Source organism: Oncorhynchus keta, chromosome 25 (assembly GCF_023373465.1).
Source record: "Oncorhynchus keta strain PuntledgeMale-10-30-2019 chromosome 25, Oket_V2, whole genome shotgun sequence".
Lineage (NCBI taxonomy): Eukaryota > Metazoa > Chordata > Actinopteri > Salmoniformes > Salmonidae > Oncorhynchus > Oncorhynchus keta.
The window spans coordinates 7672861-7689034 of NC_068445.1; the positions used below are offsets into that span (position 1 = coordinate 7672861).

At 41.8% G+C, this 16174-nt stretch overlaps 1 protein-coding gene across 2 annotated transcripts in view; it reads left to right on the top strand.

Moving 5' to 3' along the window:
* Positions 1-548: 548 nt before the first annotated feature.
* The window catches only part of fam222aa (family with sequence similarity 222 member Aa), a 75710-nt gene continuing 60084 nt past the window's right edge, over positions 549-16174 (top strand). The window contains exon 1 of one of the 2 annotated variants that reach the window (XM_035735483.2): positions 549-1552. The gene's annotated coding sequence lies outside the window, so the exon portion shown is untranslated. The remainder of the gene's footprint in view (positions 1553-16174) is intronic. The other variant, XM_035735479.2, reaches the window with a different exon arrangement.

Genomic DNA, 16174 nt, shown 5'->3' on the forward strand with positions numbered 1-16174 from the left:
TTAATTAAAGTATTTTAAAAAATGGGAAAGGTTATTGTGGGTTGGGTTGCTCTCTCCCATGTTGCCAGGTGCTCTCTCCCATGTTGCCAGGCTGTGCCTATTTAGTGCTCACAGCAGCAGGCTCTAACATTTGTTTGAAAAATTGTGAAAACCATGAGACAGTCTGTTACATATATAGGCTAAATGTAATAAGAGTTTAAAGCACACGATATACCTACATTTACTCTATATGGCTTCTCCTTCGTAAATTAGGAGACCCTTATCAGGGCTTTATTATGCCTATAATGAAGAGAGAATGGTCAATTCTTGTATTCCGTTTATTATAGGACCTGTAATAAACGGATTCATGTTTCTTATTTACAATGTGCAATCGAGGCGCCTAGACTGAATCTCTGCATTCTAGGCAACTAGTCTACTAATTTCATTGAATTGGATAGATTTTCCGCGAATAAACAACGTGGTTTCAATAAAGACGCCTGGACGCTGACAGCGTCACCGTGGTAACAATCCTCAATTACCAATGATAGGCTAACCCGTGCAAACGTTTCAATTCCCTCAGTGCAATGATTGGTTGGTGGGCGGTCTGAAGAGCTGGGAGAGTCTGCATCGTTCCGGTTATTGTCAGTTTGGGCAGCTCGGCATACGGAGAGGACCGCATCTCGAAGCGCAGTGAGCTGCCTAAAACAGACTAACATTATCGATATCGCTTGGTATTTAGATGAAAGAAATGAACAACGCAGAGGAATGTTTAGAGCTTGTTTTGTCACCTCAATTGGAAATCCGAGTCTGTAACCGGGAGGACAGAGGTTTCTGATAGGCAGAGAAAGTGTTTAAGACGAAAAGAGCTTCATCGCCAGGATTTAATTGCGCCTATTCATTTACTTCCAACAACTGCATTTGTTTCAAAGCCAAGCTTTGGAATCTGTCCGGTTACTCGGTGCCATAGACTACGTCGAAACATTTTGTCTACTTGACAAATCCAGATTGATTAGACTAAATAGGGGAAACACTTTGCCTATAGCCTAAACTATATTAATTATTTTGGATTGACAATTCTGTTTTGTGACCAGGCTTTTTGGAGATATTATCCAGGAATCGAGGAGAAGAAAGAACACGAAAGCGGATAATTTTTGACAGGCTACTTTGTTTCGGAGGGCGAAAGGTTGACTATGCTACGCGTTAGGTGAAACCACCGTTTAACTGGAGAGATTGACACGCAGCGCTCCTGGATTTGCCGACCTGTTATTTTAATACGCCGTCGTCCAGTCCAGGAAACGAAACGTATCAGTTACAATATTGTTCCTTGACAGAAAGAGCAATTATCTTAACTATTTGGTTTACCGGTTTGGAATCCGATTCACTCTCTGAATGTTCATGGCACTGAAAAGGGCAGAATAAACTGTATTGCTGATCAACGACGAGTGGTTTTGTGGTTTTGGAGAGTGGGGTGAAACGTTTTTGATTACTCTCTGGACGGCAACGCTCTGAAGCAGACTGCTCAGCGCCAGTTAACCTGCATGGGATTCTAGTCTGCAATACGAAACAATTTATGGTAAATATGTTTCCCTTTTCTAACTTCACCTGCCAAAACGATATCGGTCTAGTAATAAATTCAATGCTTGCGTAAATTTGGGATTTTGTTGCAGCCTAATTAATGGCAGCTTGGGTCATTTGGCGACATGTCCGCATATCATAATAATAATAATAATAATATGAATGGAGTGAAGGACAGCACAGTGTATAAGAATTGATGGCTAGTGTTGTAAGAAAATAGAATGAGGATGTCAAATGCTCGGTCTATGGTGCACATATGTTGATAGGATTCTGGGATAGGATAGGCTAGAAAACCTTTGTGTTCATGCATAGTCTAACGTACAATAAAGAAGCGTTGTAAAATCGATGTCAGTTACTGAATGGCTTTAGGATCTGCTTTGATGTGTAGTATTTGGTATTTCAAGGATTGGGAGCAATTAAGTATATTGCCGGGAAGTGGGCTATGCAAGGAACTGGCACAGCAGGCTCAGAATTAGGGTGTGAAATTCCTTTCTGTATGCCTCCGTGCGTCATATAATTTTTAATCAGCCGTGGGTAAATATAGTTTCAAAGGAAATGAATGATTTCCCCATAAGTGTAACTGGCGCTGCGTTTCTGTAAATAGTTAATGTCATACACTGATGTTGATCAGAGCTCTCCGATGTTCTCTTCCTCAAATGAAAGAGCATCACCAGTGATTTAATTCCTCAGAACTTTTTCAGCTGGTCCTTGTAGCCTGTGCCTAGTGTTACCGGTAGGCCTACCACTGTCCCATTCGATGTAGATATGAAGTAGAAACTATGCCAGAGTACATGTGCCGAAGAACAGTTTCCAAGACTAAATCCGCAGTTTGACTATCTCTAATCTAAATGCGGAAATCGTCCGAATGTTTCAGATTAAAGCAATTGTTAATGATTATTTATTTTTAAACAGCTGTGCTGCGGTCATAGGTTTTGAGGCGGAGCCGAGTAGGTTTGCCAAAGTATTAAATACATTTTGATAAATGTATTCATAGGCTACTATTTCATCCCTCAACAAAAATATAGGCCTAGTCCCCGATACATCTATAGATGCTAGCCAAGCCTGCTGGCCATTCATTCTATCAGTTAGCTGGGTTGTTTAAGATGGACCTATTTTTTTGCATCTATGGATGCGAGCCAGTCCTCCTTTCTAAATGGCAACGCTTTGACAGTGGCTTGCAGAAGTGTTCACCCCCTTGGCATTTGTCCTATTTTGTTGCCTTACAACCTGGAATAAAAACTATTTTTTGGGGGGGTTGTATAATTTGATTCACACAGCATGCTTACCACTTTGACGATGCCAAATATTTTTTTCTTGTGAAGTCAATACTTTGTAGAGACACCTTTTGCAGCAATTACAGCTGCAAGTCTCTTGGGGTATGTCTATATAAGCTTGGCACATCTAGCCACTGGGATTTTTGCCCATTATTCAAGGCAAAACTGCTCCAGCTCCATCAATTTGGATGGGTTCCGCTGGTGTACAGCAATCCTTAAGTCATACCACAGATTCTCAATTGAATTGAGGTCTGGGCTTTGACTGGGCCATTCCAAGACAGTTAAATGTTCCCATTAAACCACTCAAGTGTTGCTTTAGCATTATGCTTATGATCATTGTCCTGCTGGAAGGTGAACCCCTGTCCCAGTCTCAAAGCTCTGGGAGACGGAAACAGATTTCCCTCAATTTCCCTGTATTTAGCGCATCCATCATTCCTTCAATTCTGACCAATTTCCCAGTCCCTGCCGATGGAAAAACACCCCCAGAGCATGATACTGCCACCACCATGCTTCACTGTGGGGATGGTGTTCTCGGGGTGATGAGAGGTGTTGGGTTTGTGCCAGACATAGTGTTTTCCTTGATGGCCAAAAAGCTCAATTTTAGTCTTCTCTGACCAAAGTACCTTCTTCCATATGTTTGGGGAGCATGTTTGGCAAAGACAATGTGTTTGCTTATTTTTCTTTCTTTAAGCAATGTCTTTTTTTCTGGCCACTCTTCCGTAAAGCCCAACTCTCTGGAGTGTACGGCTTAAAGTGGCCCTATAGACAGATACTTCAATTTTCGCTGTGGAGCTTTACAGCTCCTTCAGGGTTATCTTAGGTCTCTTTCTTGCTTCTCTGATTAATGCCCTCCCTGCCTGGTCTGTGGGTTTTGGTGGGCGGCCCACTCTTGGCAGGTTTGTTGTGGTGCCATATTCTTTCCATTTTTTTTAAATAATGGATTTAATGGTGGTCTGTGGGATGTTCAAAGCTTCAGATATTTTTTTTATAACCCAACCTTGATCTGTACTTCTCAACAACTTTGGCCCACCTGTTTGGAGAGCTCATTGGCCTTCATGGTGCTGCTTGCTTGGTGCTATGCCTTGTTTAGTGGTGCTGCAGACACTGGGGCCTTTCAGAACAGGTGTGTTATTTATTTATATATATTACTGAGATCATGTGACAATTAGATTTAGTCAATGCCACTCCAACACCGCTCATCGTAATCTCTCTATCTATATAGCTTAATTCCGTTAATTTAATTTGAGGTTATATGTATTGTTAGATATTACTACACTGTTGGAGCTAGAAACAAGTATTTCGCTACACCTGCAATAAAATATGCTAACGTGTATGTGACAAATTTGATTTGAACTCATTGGCCAGAATGCCAAGCGTCACGTCTGGAGGAAACCTGGCACCATTGAATTATGGTGGTGGTAGGGATTGGGAGACTAGTCAGGATCAAGGGAAAGATGAACGGAGCAAAGTAAAGAGAGATCCTTGACGCTCCAGAGTGCTCAGGACCACAGACTGGGGCGAGGTTCAACTTCCAACAGGAAAACGACCCTAAGCACACAGCCAAGACAATGCAGGAGTGGTTTTTGGACAACTCTCTGAATGTCCTTGAGTGGCCCTGCCAGAGCCCGGACTTGAATCCGATCAAACATCTCTGGAGAGACCTGAAAATAGCTGTACGGCAACACTCCCCGTCCAACCTAACAGCTTGACTGGATCGACAGAGCGGGATGTGAGAAACTCCCCTAATACAGGTGTACCAAGCTTGTAGCTTCATACCCAAGAAGGCTCGAGGCTGTAGTCCTTGCCAAAGGTGCTTCAAAGTCATGAGTAAATGATCTGAATACTTAAGTAAATGTGATATTTCTGTGTTATTGTTAATACTTTAGCAAAAATGTCTAAACTTGTTTTTGCTTTGTCATTAGGGGGTATTGTGTATAGATTAAGGAGGATTAAAAAAAAGATTTTAAAAGTATAATAACTCTAACGTAAAACAAAATTTGGAAAGTCTGAATACTTTCCGAATTATGCTGATTCATATTTTCGACTAGCTGAGAAAAGATGACAGTCTTGTCCTGACGCTACATTCTCAGTAGGACAGTGGAGATCGAAATTCAATATTGGAACAATGTTGCAAAATATTTGTCAGGGGACAGTCTGTAATGTTTCTACAAACCCCCATTGTGGTGACAGTCTCGGGTCTAACAGCCGTGTCAATATATCCTCAACACCAGCTTCTCTGACATTATTTAAGTGATAATGCCTGTGTTTGGAGGATCTATTGACACGGGTGCTGTTAGACCCGTTTATACAACGTGTTACCAACACATTGACATTTTTATAAATGTTATTTTGATGAATTTATTCATACTATTTCTTCCTTTTTAATGCTCTAATTACGTTGGTAACCAGTTTATAACCGCAATAATGCACCTTGGGGGTTTGTGGTATATGACCAAGAACAGCATATTGGCCATATACCACACCCCATTGTGCCTTATTGCTTAATTAGAACGTGTTGTAAACAGCAGGTGCTGACAGGAAATATTTATTATATTTTTTATCTGTTTAGGATTTAACATGGGGACCATTAGGATTAGGACACGCACACACGCCAGAGGTGGCTGGTGGGAGGAGCTATAGGAGTACAGGTTCATTGCAATGTTTGGAATTGAATCAATGGAACGGACTCAAATGCGTTGTTTCCATGTGTTTGATTCCAGCCATTACAATGACCCCGTCCTCCTAATAGCTCCTCCCACCAGCCTCATCTGACACACACACGTTCATCTTCATAGACCAGAGGGGGGGACACAAACCCTAATTTAAGCAAATAGTTATTTTCCCAATGTGGATATCCTGGAGTTTGTGGCTAGCTAATACTCCTGGATAATCCATTTACAGACCACTTCAGGCCTTAGATACTTTAAGCAAAATCTCAGCATTTTTTCAGTGGCTGGATAGTGGAATAGCCTTCAGTTGAGCACAGTGAAGGTTTCCCTTCCCTCGCTCATTGATAATCTAACATGGGGCCCCTCTACATCCAGGGCCAGGCTCCTAGAGTCGCCAGCCCTGTGCGGCACCTGCTATAGCATAGCACGGCGCCTGTTTGCTACTATTGAATAAAACATTGGGTGATGTACGAGGCCGAGGCTTCACCTGAGGGGGCAGAGCCGCCTCATTTACTTCCTCCACTCGGCGTCTATGACCCGCTGAGCAAATTGTGTTCATATTAGCGCTGCGGCTGTTCTTCACTGAAAACAAATAGTCTCCCCAGCATAATCCTTACCTTAACTCAACATGATTGGCTGGGGAGGATGGGGTTAGCTACTGGTGCTGGAAGGACAGCCTAATATGTAGGCTAGGTCAGTGATTTACCTCTTGGATTTTTATTTTTTATTTTATTTTTTTAACAAAATATCATGACTCATACTGGCTCTGAAGGCTGAAAATTAACATGGTGACCTTAAAGTGTTTACTTAGGAATTGGGATTTTTATAAAGTATCCTGACATTTTTCAAAAATAAATATCCCAGCTGATTGTTTTTACTGTAGAAATCTCATTCACAGGATTCTAAATCTACAAAGAAAATAACTAACACAAGGTTTCTATTGTAATTTTTTTATTTTTATGAATTCAATTAATCCTTAATTGAAACCATCATAAAGAAATCTCCCTGCCCCTGTTGGGCTAAAATGCTGAGGGATTGGCCTGGAGAAATGTAACCACACTCAAAATCATAGACAGTACTATGGATTAATGCACTGGCCATCAATGGTATTACATGTATAGTTTGAACCATGTTTTGAGGCTATACAGTGTTTTGTTTACATTTAAGAGTAAAGCTTTTTTTGGTTCTGAATCGGTACAACAGTTAAACTAAGCGGTTGAGGCATTAATATTCTTCAAGAATGAATTGGCATACAGTGCCTTCAGAAAGTATTCACATTCCGAGACTCTATCAGAATAAAATGTATGTTAAATGTATTTTAAATTGATTAAATTGATACCCCATAATGTCAGTGATTAGCATGACTTTTTTTAAATGACTACCTCATCTCTGTACCCCACACACAATTATCTGTAAGATTTCTCCACCATATTATAATAATATATAATATAATATATGCCATTTAGCAGACGCTTTTATCCAAAGCGACTTACAGTCATGTGTGCATACATTCTACGTATGGGTGGTCCCGGGGATTGAACCCACTACCCTGGCGTTACAAGCGCCATGCTCTACCAACTGAGCTACAGAAGGACCAAACCTAGTTCACAGTGAAAATAATGAAAGCCTGTGCCGAATAAAAATATTCCAAAACATGCATCATGTTTGAAACAAGGCACTAAAGTAATTCTGCAAAAAATGTGGCAAAGCAATTCACTTTTTGTCATGATTACAAAGTTATGTTTGGGGCAAATCCAATACAACACTTTACTGGGCATCACTTTCCATAGTTTCAAGCATAGTGGTAGCTGCACCATGTTATGGGTATGCTTGTAATTGACTGGATAATTTTTCAGGATAAAAAACATAATGGAATGGTGTGACGCACAGGCAAAATCCTAGAGGAATACTTGGTTCAGTCTGCTTTCCACCAGACACCGGGAGATTAATGCAACTTTCAGCAGGACAATAACCTAAAACACAAGGCCAAATCTCCACTGGGGTTGCTTACCAAGAAGACTGTGAATGTTCCTTAGTGGCCAAGTAATAGTTTTGTCTTAAATCTACTTGAAAATCTATGGCAAGACCGGAAAATGATTGTCTAGCTATAATCAACAACTAATTTGACAGAACTTGGGCAAATGTTGCACAATCCCGGTGTGGAAAGCTCTTAGAGATTTACACAGAAAGACTCATCACTGCCAAAGGTTATTCTGCAACGTATAGACTTAGGGGGTGTGAATACTTATGTAAATTAGATATTTATGTATTTCATTTTCAATAAATTTGCACACATTTCTAAAAACATGTTTTGATTTTATTATGGGATGTTATGTGTAGATGGGTGAGGAAAAAATATTATTATTCTTTTCAGGCTGTAGTTGAGGGCTATGAATACTTTCTGAAGGAACTGTATATCATTCATTTATATAGTAAGTCCAAAAATGGATGTAGAAACTAAGGATTCTAGCTGTGGTAGAATGATCAAAGCACTCTAGTGGTCACACGAGTAGAATGTTATTCATATTTTTCATAATGAATCAACATGGATTTTTTAAACTCAGAACGTCCAGTGTTTCTATGTCAAATGGTTTTGTTATATTTCAGTCTTGTATATAAAGTGTAATATTGGGATGCAAACTCAAAACTTTTTAATACATTATAGCTATATATATATATATATCTGACATGGTACAGGTGTCTATTTTTTTAAGCCCTTAACCATGTGTTTGAGGTGTATACTTTTGTTTCCAAGTAGATATGTTTTAAGACAACCAAGAAACACTCTGTGTGACCCTGATTTTAGCCCTGTGCAGTAAAATGTTAAGGCGTTTCCATCCTAGGTAAACTCAACACATACGCTGGGTAAGGCTCGTCTTAGTGCAATATCTTTCAAAGTCCATCTTTGTTTTTGATTAATTGCCTCCCCAAAACCATCTAAAAAGCAGAACAAACCTGATGCCGTTGGCTGAGCTTTCAACAAGTATCCTTAACGTGCACAGAATTGTGGTTGAAGGACTGATTACATTTGAGTAAGATATTAAAACAGAAGGTATACTAAACAAGCCCAGGCACTATTTCAATTTCCTACACTGAAATATTATTTGGAGATGATTGATAGCATTGGTGTGAATGCACTGTACTCCTTGCTTATGTAAACTGCAGCCATGTGAGAATTAGTCAGGTTGGCTCATGAATATCTTTAGAATAGCTCAACTTTAATTTCCTGTTCTATGTATTCATCTTTTTTTTATATCCCACTATGGTTTGATTGTCTAAATGCAGACCCAGAGGCAACAAAACCCCACTAGCACAACATGTGCAGTGCCACTGCAAACATACCTTGTATGATATATATATATATTTAAATCCTCTGCTTTGGTTTATCTTCACTATAAAATGAGCTTACTGTGCCAACGTAATTATTTGTGATATATTTCCAGCAACGCAATAGCACATTTGTTTTCCAGATAGAGGTGTTTTGATTTATTCTGTATAGCCTATATTTTGTATATGAAGGTAAAGGGAATTAAAAGCAGTGATCCTATCTTCATCCTGTGGCACAGCTTCCACAACCACTGACAATATTAAGTTGTTTCTTTCCTTCCAGGAAATACATTTAGGCCAAAAAAAATGAAATGTAATGTGACACATGGGGCATTTGGGAGTTAGGTCCATGAACCTTCTCTCTCAATGGCATCCAAACGCCATCTCAATAGATACTGATCAAAGAGTTCCTCGTGCGGGGAAGTTAGTGTACTGTATATATTTGCGCCGACTACACTGTGCACAATTATTTGTGTTAACAATTTAAATATGAATGAAGGAAAGATGTTCCCGTGAGCGTTGGTTTGTGTTACAAGCAGCCCTGTATCGTTTGCCATTTTGAGGTACAGGTAATATGCTATATGCATATCCCAAATATGGTTGGTAGTGTTAGCAAGGATGGAGCCTGGGTGTAGTCTGTTTCAAGTGGCTCTATAGTATCTTCAGTGACACTATTTCTTCCCCGGTCTTGCTGCCTTAGCACAATACGGCTTAAAGAGGAAATGGATCGGTCGATGTGGCTAGTTCGTACTGTGTTTTCAAACAATGTAAGGACACAAAAAGGGAGGAGGTTTGTCTCGCCCGCTTGTGAAGATTAAGGAACGATCGATCCTATGTTACCGTATACCACGTTCCAGGCATGTGGTTTCGACATGCCTTGGGTCTTTAATGAGATGATTATGATTATTGTTGTTGAAGGATACGGTTAACGCTGGGCCAGAATGATGTACATGAGTCATGACAACATCTCCTGTCCTAACAACGGAATTCTATTTAATTTGAATTTGTTACCAAAGTTTGTACCACATCAAATCAAATGGACTGAAACACCAAACGGCAAGCAATGCAGGTGTAGAAGCACATCTACACATCAGGTGTAAAAGCACATCACATCTGTTTATATCAAGTCTATATCACCCCCCCAATATCGGCGTCTTTTTTGGCTACTGATATCAGCCGTCTCCCTTCTTGTTTCCCTGTTTGAAATCCGGCCTAGGACCCACTCATTTTTATTTTAGAAATCTGGTGAGAGAAACAGAATACATTGGCTCTTTTTGGATTTAAGAGTGCAGAGAGAGAGAACATTTTTTTGAGTCTTGATTGTGTACGCCACCCTGCAGTGTCTCCACTGGCTGCCGTGTGTTGGCGAGCTGGTTTTGTTCCCAAAGCCTTATTATATGTCTGTGCCTTGAGGTAATCTCAAGACGTGATTACCTTGCCTTGGACTGTGAAGGACAGGTTGGTGATGTGCCCAAACAAGTGTTCATCCACTGTAACCCATAGGGATTGGCAGACTGTGGGCTTTTCATCAGGATCAAGAGTGAAACTATAGCATAACTAACACATCCAACAGTACGGAACCAGGCTCAGTTGACACTCTATTCCTACTCCGTGATAAGCTAACCAGTTCTCAAAAAGGGTCATACAGAAGCCTAACACACAGAACGCAGTTATGAATTTAAGGTACAAGGTGGAATCTCCCAAGAGATCCTTGTCCCCAGTAAGGATAGTTATGTGAATCCTATACGTTTCAGGTTTGATTAATAGGCTGAATGAAATCACCTCAGCTGCTGAGGCGGCAATACAGAATATTGCTAGGTTCATAACCAATCGAGCTGAAGTGAAGGAAGGACGTGTTGCCGCCAAAAAAACTTTCCAACAAAGAGGGAGAGGATAAAACAAATCTGACAAGCTCTCCAACCGCAAATTAGTTCTCCTTTAAAAACGATGCCTTTCTGGCCTTGCCTCGTGGTAACATTGATTTGTCATGTGTGACAGTGCTGGCTGCTCTCAAATCACCCTGGTGATGACATTGATCTCAAGGATTGTGAGCGGGGGGACCATGGAGACACGGCACAATGATAACTCAACTCAAAAGCTCACTGAAGCCACCTCAACCTCAGCAGTGCATTAAAAATGCTATATAGCAATTATTTTCTTTCTGGGTGTGTGCTTGATCCAAAAGGGGTTCTTTACACCTCGGCATTGCGTTGAGGCCTTGGATATGATTAGGGACATTTATTCCTCCAGAAACCTATGTGTGTCTTGGCCTCATCAACAATTATGCATGAAGGAAGCTTTTGATTTTTTGTGAAGGCTTGGATGCTGTTTGATTTGCTGTTGTGTGTTATCTCCTGAACTCTTTATCGGCAGTTGTTTCCATGCCAGAAGCAGCAAGGATGTTTTTTTTTATCTCGTGCAAGCGTCTGATTTAATCTCCCCCCCCCCAATGCTGGTGTACTTTAATCTGGAACGGGAACTACTGATTCTCCTCGTTTATTGAGGAAGATCAAACTATAATGCAACAAGGAACTGCATCTCATCCTAATCTCCGTCTCTCTTGATTTTGGTCAGTTGCCCTTCCTTGTGGGGAGGGCAAGATAAAGCGTTTTGTCTTTATGCTTCGGTCATTCTCCGGTGACAGTAGCCCGCACTTTGCATGTCTTTTCATCTGCTGATTGGTTGATCACCTGGTTGTTGGAGCTGTCAGCACGAATAAACAGAGCCAATGATTGTAAAAGATTGCGAATAGCCATATGACCTAAATGGGGTGAACTTTTGTCTGCCATTTTTTAAATGAATTTTCTTAATGATTAGGTAACTCTGGCTATGGGAGCCAAGTGCTCTTTACATATTGGCAGTTTTACACAGGGGTTTGAGGCCCTATGTGAATGGCCTAGGTCACCCTGTGCCCTCGGGGCCTGTGCTGTAGATGTCTCATAGTTCTATTTTGCTTAATTAGAATGCAATCATTCAGAAGTAAGCTACTACTGCAATTTTGCTCAGCCAATTCAGATATTATATCATTCAAAACGATAGGGATTGTAATGTGTTGAGAAGCCTGGCTTTGGGAGTGTGTGACAATGGCTACATGACTTGATTGTTGCAAATGGATACTACTTATACGGGGGTGACACAGCGACCGTTAGCGTCTGTGACAAAACAAAATAGAGTCCGTTACCCAATTCTGATGGCATTGCTGTAAAGGTAATACAATTTCCACTGACTGGTGAAAAGAATGTCTGTTCGGCATGGTAATTGGAGAAGCCACCCCTCTTTGTTTCCCCCAGCTCAGTGTGAACGCAACACGTTTTAATAAAACTCTGGAGATTTGAATCTTTTACTGCCGGTCCTAGTACCGGGGACACGGAATGGAAAGCCGAGGCATGCACAGATAAAAGTCATTTAACTTTGACCTGTTTGAATTTTTAAGCTATAGACAGATTTGTGAGAGAGCATGCGAGGAGGGTGGGATGGGGGGGTAGTTGGTATATGTTTCTAGGCTAAACCCACAGTTAGAAATCCTTGCGATATTAAGATCTGAGGCCCCTTGGCTTCTCCGTGCCTGCTTTCACTCGCGTACAGTCAGGAACATAGAAACAATGGCGCCAGGACACATATGGACAAACACACCCACTTCTCTCTCCTCGCGCCTGTTTTATTACCTCCTGCCGGCTGCTGGAATTGCTTTCCTCCCTCGAGTGAGCCAGTCAAAGCCGGCTTTATTGTGTTAACCTATTTGTGTGTCAAGAGCGATTGCGGAGTTCTTTATCTCTGTTTGTATTCGGACGGGGAGAAGGCAGCGAGATGGAGGGCGGTGGGCAGGGGAGATGGGCGAGCCACCAGAGTTCGACGGATGGATCACCTCGATCCACTCCTGAAGATAATGACTGGTTGCTAAGCATTTTTTTTTTATCCCCCCCACGGCCCGACTGGCATCCAGAGTAATCATTTTTTATCTCTCAAAGATGTCACGTATAATTATAAACCCACTGCCATCCTGTGAAATCTGCCTAATAGTATTTAAATGTATTTAGATGAGTGGGGGTGGATATGGAATTGGAGATTTGAGTTTGAGGGTTGGAGATCTAATGTTTGACTCAACAACCTGTGTTTTGTGTGTGTGTTCCTTTTCCCAATAAATTCAAACCACCTGCTGTAGCATATACGGTGATGCATTATCTACTTTGGCTGTGAGAAGTTGGAGTTTGACGCCCAACCCCACACACACACACACACATATTCAGAGACCAGGGGGGGATCAGCGTTCCTTTTTGTGAGCTCTTAGTTTTATTAACATTTTTATTGAGTTGAAGGACTTGCTGACCCTTGGTGGCATAATGAATTGCCTGCTGTGTGAGTTTTGGCAGAAATGACTGGCACGGATCCAAGCTTTCTAACCTAAGATTTGTGCTCTGTTGATTGAGCAGGTAACTTGGAGTCGGGGGTAGGTAGGTATGATAGGTCGGTCTGTATTTAAATGGCAGGATGAAGGCGTATTATTTGAACATGACTGCAATTTACACAGGCTTTCGTCCCAGCAGTCACTCATGTGTGCCAAAGTCCAGCCTCATTTTAATGCCTGGCCAATTATCTTCGCTGCTTCTGAAATCACCCTTCCCTCTCCTCCTTTTCCCTTGTATGTAGAGGTAAAATATGAATTAGAAGTTCAAATTAAAACGTGAACATCTTCAATCAGGAAAACCTGAATACTTGGGGTTCAAATTGAAATTGTACAGGGTGGTATGGTTGGTGTTGCGTTAATAAAGCACACATTTGGATGTAGAATTACATCTTGAATTATTTGCTTATTTTTTGAGGAGCAGAGTGGGCGTCTCATCCACGTCTGTCTGGCGTTCGCTCAACTGTGTGCTGCTTCACTCACTCTGGTTTCTGTTTAGTACCATCTCTATTGAAATTTCAGACTCAAGAAACCGTTGCTACATCCGTTGCTATGTTTTGACAGCTTCCCTCGTCCGGGGAACTTCATACAGACATATGAAACATTCTACCCCCTCCTCCCTCCCTTTGTGGTATGGTTCTGTGACTGCGTCTCCGGGAAGGAACAGCTGTCCAGCTGTCACCACAGCCAGCCAGTCAGCTGGTACCCAAGCAAGGCAACATCTGTAGAGGCTGAACGGGCAAGGGACAGCATGTCTCTACTCTTGTTTCTGAAGACCACGGAAGTGTGTCAAGCATGTTCACTCTACATGACCACTGTACTGACCATGTAAGTAGAATCGCAAGAAGTGGACGGTCCCTTGGAACACGACAATTTGACTGCACTCCCATAGGTACATTCAATACGGCTGACGTGGTATTGACATATCGATGGGTTTGTTCGTTAACGCAGAGTCTCACACTATTACATTATAGCTATAATACGTCCACCCTACTGTTTGGCGGCGCATACATACTTCAGAACACCTTTTCACCAAGTACACGGAATTGTACTTGTTGATATGGTGCTGCTAGTGACTGCATTTAGAGACCGAATACAAACAGTGGAGTTTAAACCGTTTACATACATTATATACAGTGCATCCAGCCTGTACTGCGTGCGCTAAGCAACCCAAAATGGATCTTGGAACCTGTCATTTTGGTTGACTTGGTTGAGTAAACCACCTAAAAATGTTTTTAAAAATCCCACACACCTTCATGTGTTCTTTATCTGATGATGAGTGTGACTCCTGTTTTTGGACATTGTCAAATACATTAGGAATTGGCTCTGTCTGCATTTCTTTCTGTTCTCATTCTAAGCTCCATCCCTACTAACAATTCTCAACCTCTGGATTGTGCATGTGTGTGTCAACAAAGTCCCAGCGATAGTGGCCTAGGCCTGACAACAACCGACTGGGAGACTCTCTCCTTCAATGTAGCCCCCCTCTCCATCTCTCCCCTCACTCGCTCCCAACCTCCGAGCAGCATGGGGAGAGGGAGAGGAGGAGTAGGCCCATAGAGCCGCCTGAGTGGGGTGTGGGAGAGCAGAGTGCCAGTCTCCTCTGTCAGCCACATACCAGGATCTGGGAGAGCGAGCACATGGGACTTCCTCCTGGGATGATCCTGTGGTGAAGGAAAGGGAGGACAGCTGTTCACTGGGCTTGTTTTCTGCCTCTTCTTTCCATCAACGCATGGCTTGCTCTTTCCTCTCCCCCTCTCTCTGATGCTGTCTGTCTTTAGCTTCTGTCATGCTGTTGGTGGATTTGTGGAATGGCACATGGAAAAGGAAACATGTAGCGTATAATTCTATATGGACTGACTAAGAAGAGGTCAGTTTGAGGATAGTGTCATGACACTGCCATCCACCTTCCTCTTCCACCTTCCTGCTTTTGTTATGAGACAGAAGTAGTGGATGACTTGTACTATTTTAAAACAGGCCTCAGGCATAGACCTCTGGTTTTCTACCCCTAGACAGACAGCTGCTGCTGAAACTGCGATGCGATGGCTTTGAACAAAGTTTGATGGATACTGTTGACTGGAGCTGAGTGAGAGAATGCCTCGATGACTCCAATTAAGTGTCACTTCAGGCTTGTCTCCCAGTCCCATTTACATTTTGTTCTCCATCTACGGCAGTGGTGTCAAACATACGGCCATCGAGTGGGTCCAATCCTGCCCGTGGGTGGTCAAATTTGGATTCATCAGACCAAAGGAAAGATTTCCGCCAGTCTAATGTCCATTGCTCGTGTTTCTTGGCCCAAGCAAGTCTCTTCTTATTGGTGTCCTTTAGTAGTGATTTCTCTGCAGCAATTCGACCATGAAGGCATGATTCACAGTCTCCTCTGAACAGTTGATGTTGAGATGTGTCTGTTATTGGAGTTTCTGAGTCTGGTAACTCTAATGAACTGATCTTCTACCGCAGAGGTAACTCTGGGTCTTCCTTTCCTGTGACGGTCCTCATAAGAGCCAGTTTCATCATGGTTTTTGCAACTGCACTTGAAGAAACTTTCAAAGTTCTTGAAATGTTCCATAGTGACTCACCATCATGTCTAAAAGTAATGGACTGTTGTTTCTCAAATCAAATCCAAATCAAATCAAATTTTATTTGTCACATACACATGGTTAGCAGATGTTAATGCGAGTGTAGCGAAATGCTTGTGCTTCTAGTTCCGACAATGCAGTGATAACCAACAAGTAATCTAACTAACAATTCCAAAACTACTGTCTTATACACAGTGTAAGGGGATAAAGAATATGTACATAAGGATATATGAATGAGTGATGGTACAGGGCAGCATACAGTAGATGGTATCGAGTACAGTATATACATATGAGATGAGTATGTAAACAAAGTGGCATAGTTAAAGTGGCTAGTGATACATGAAATGGGTTTCCATGGCCGAACGGCCGCAC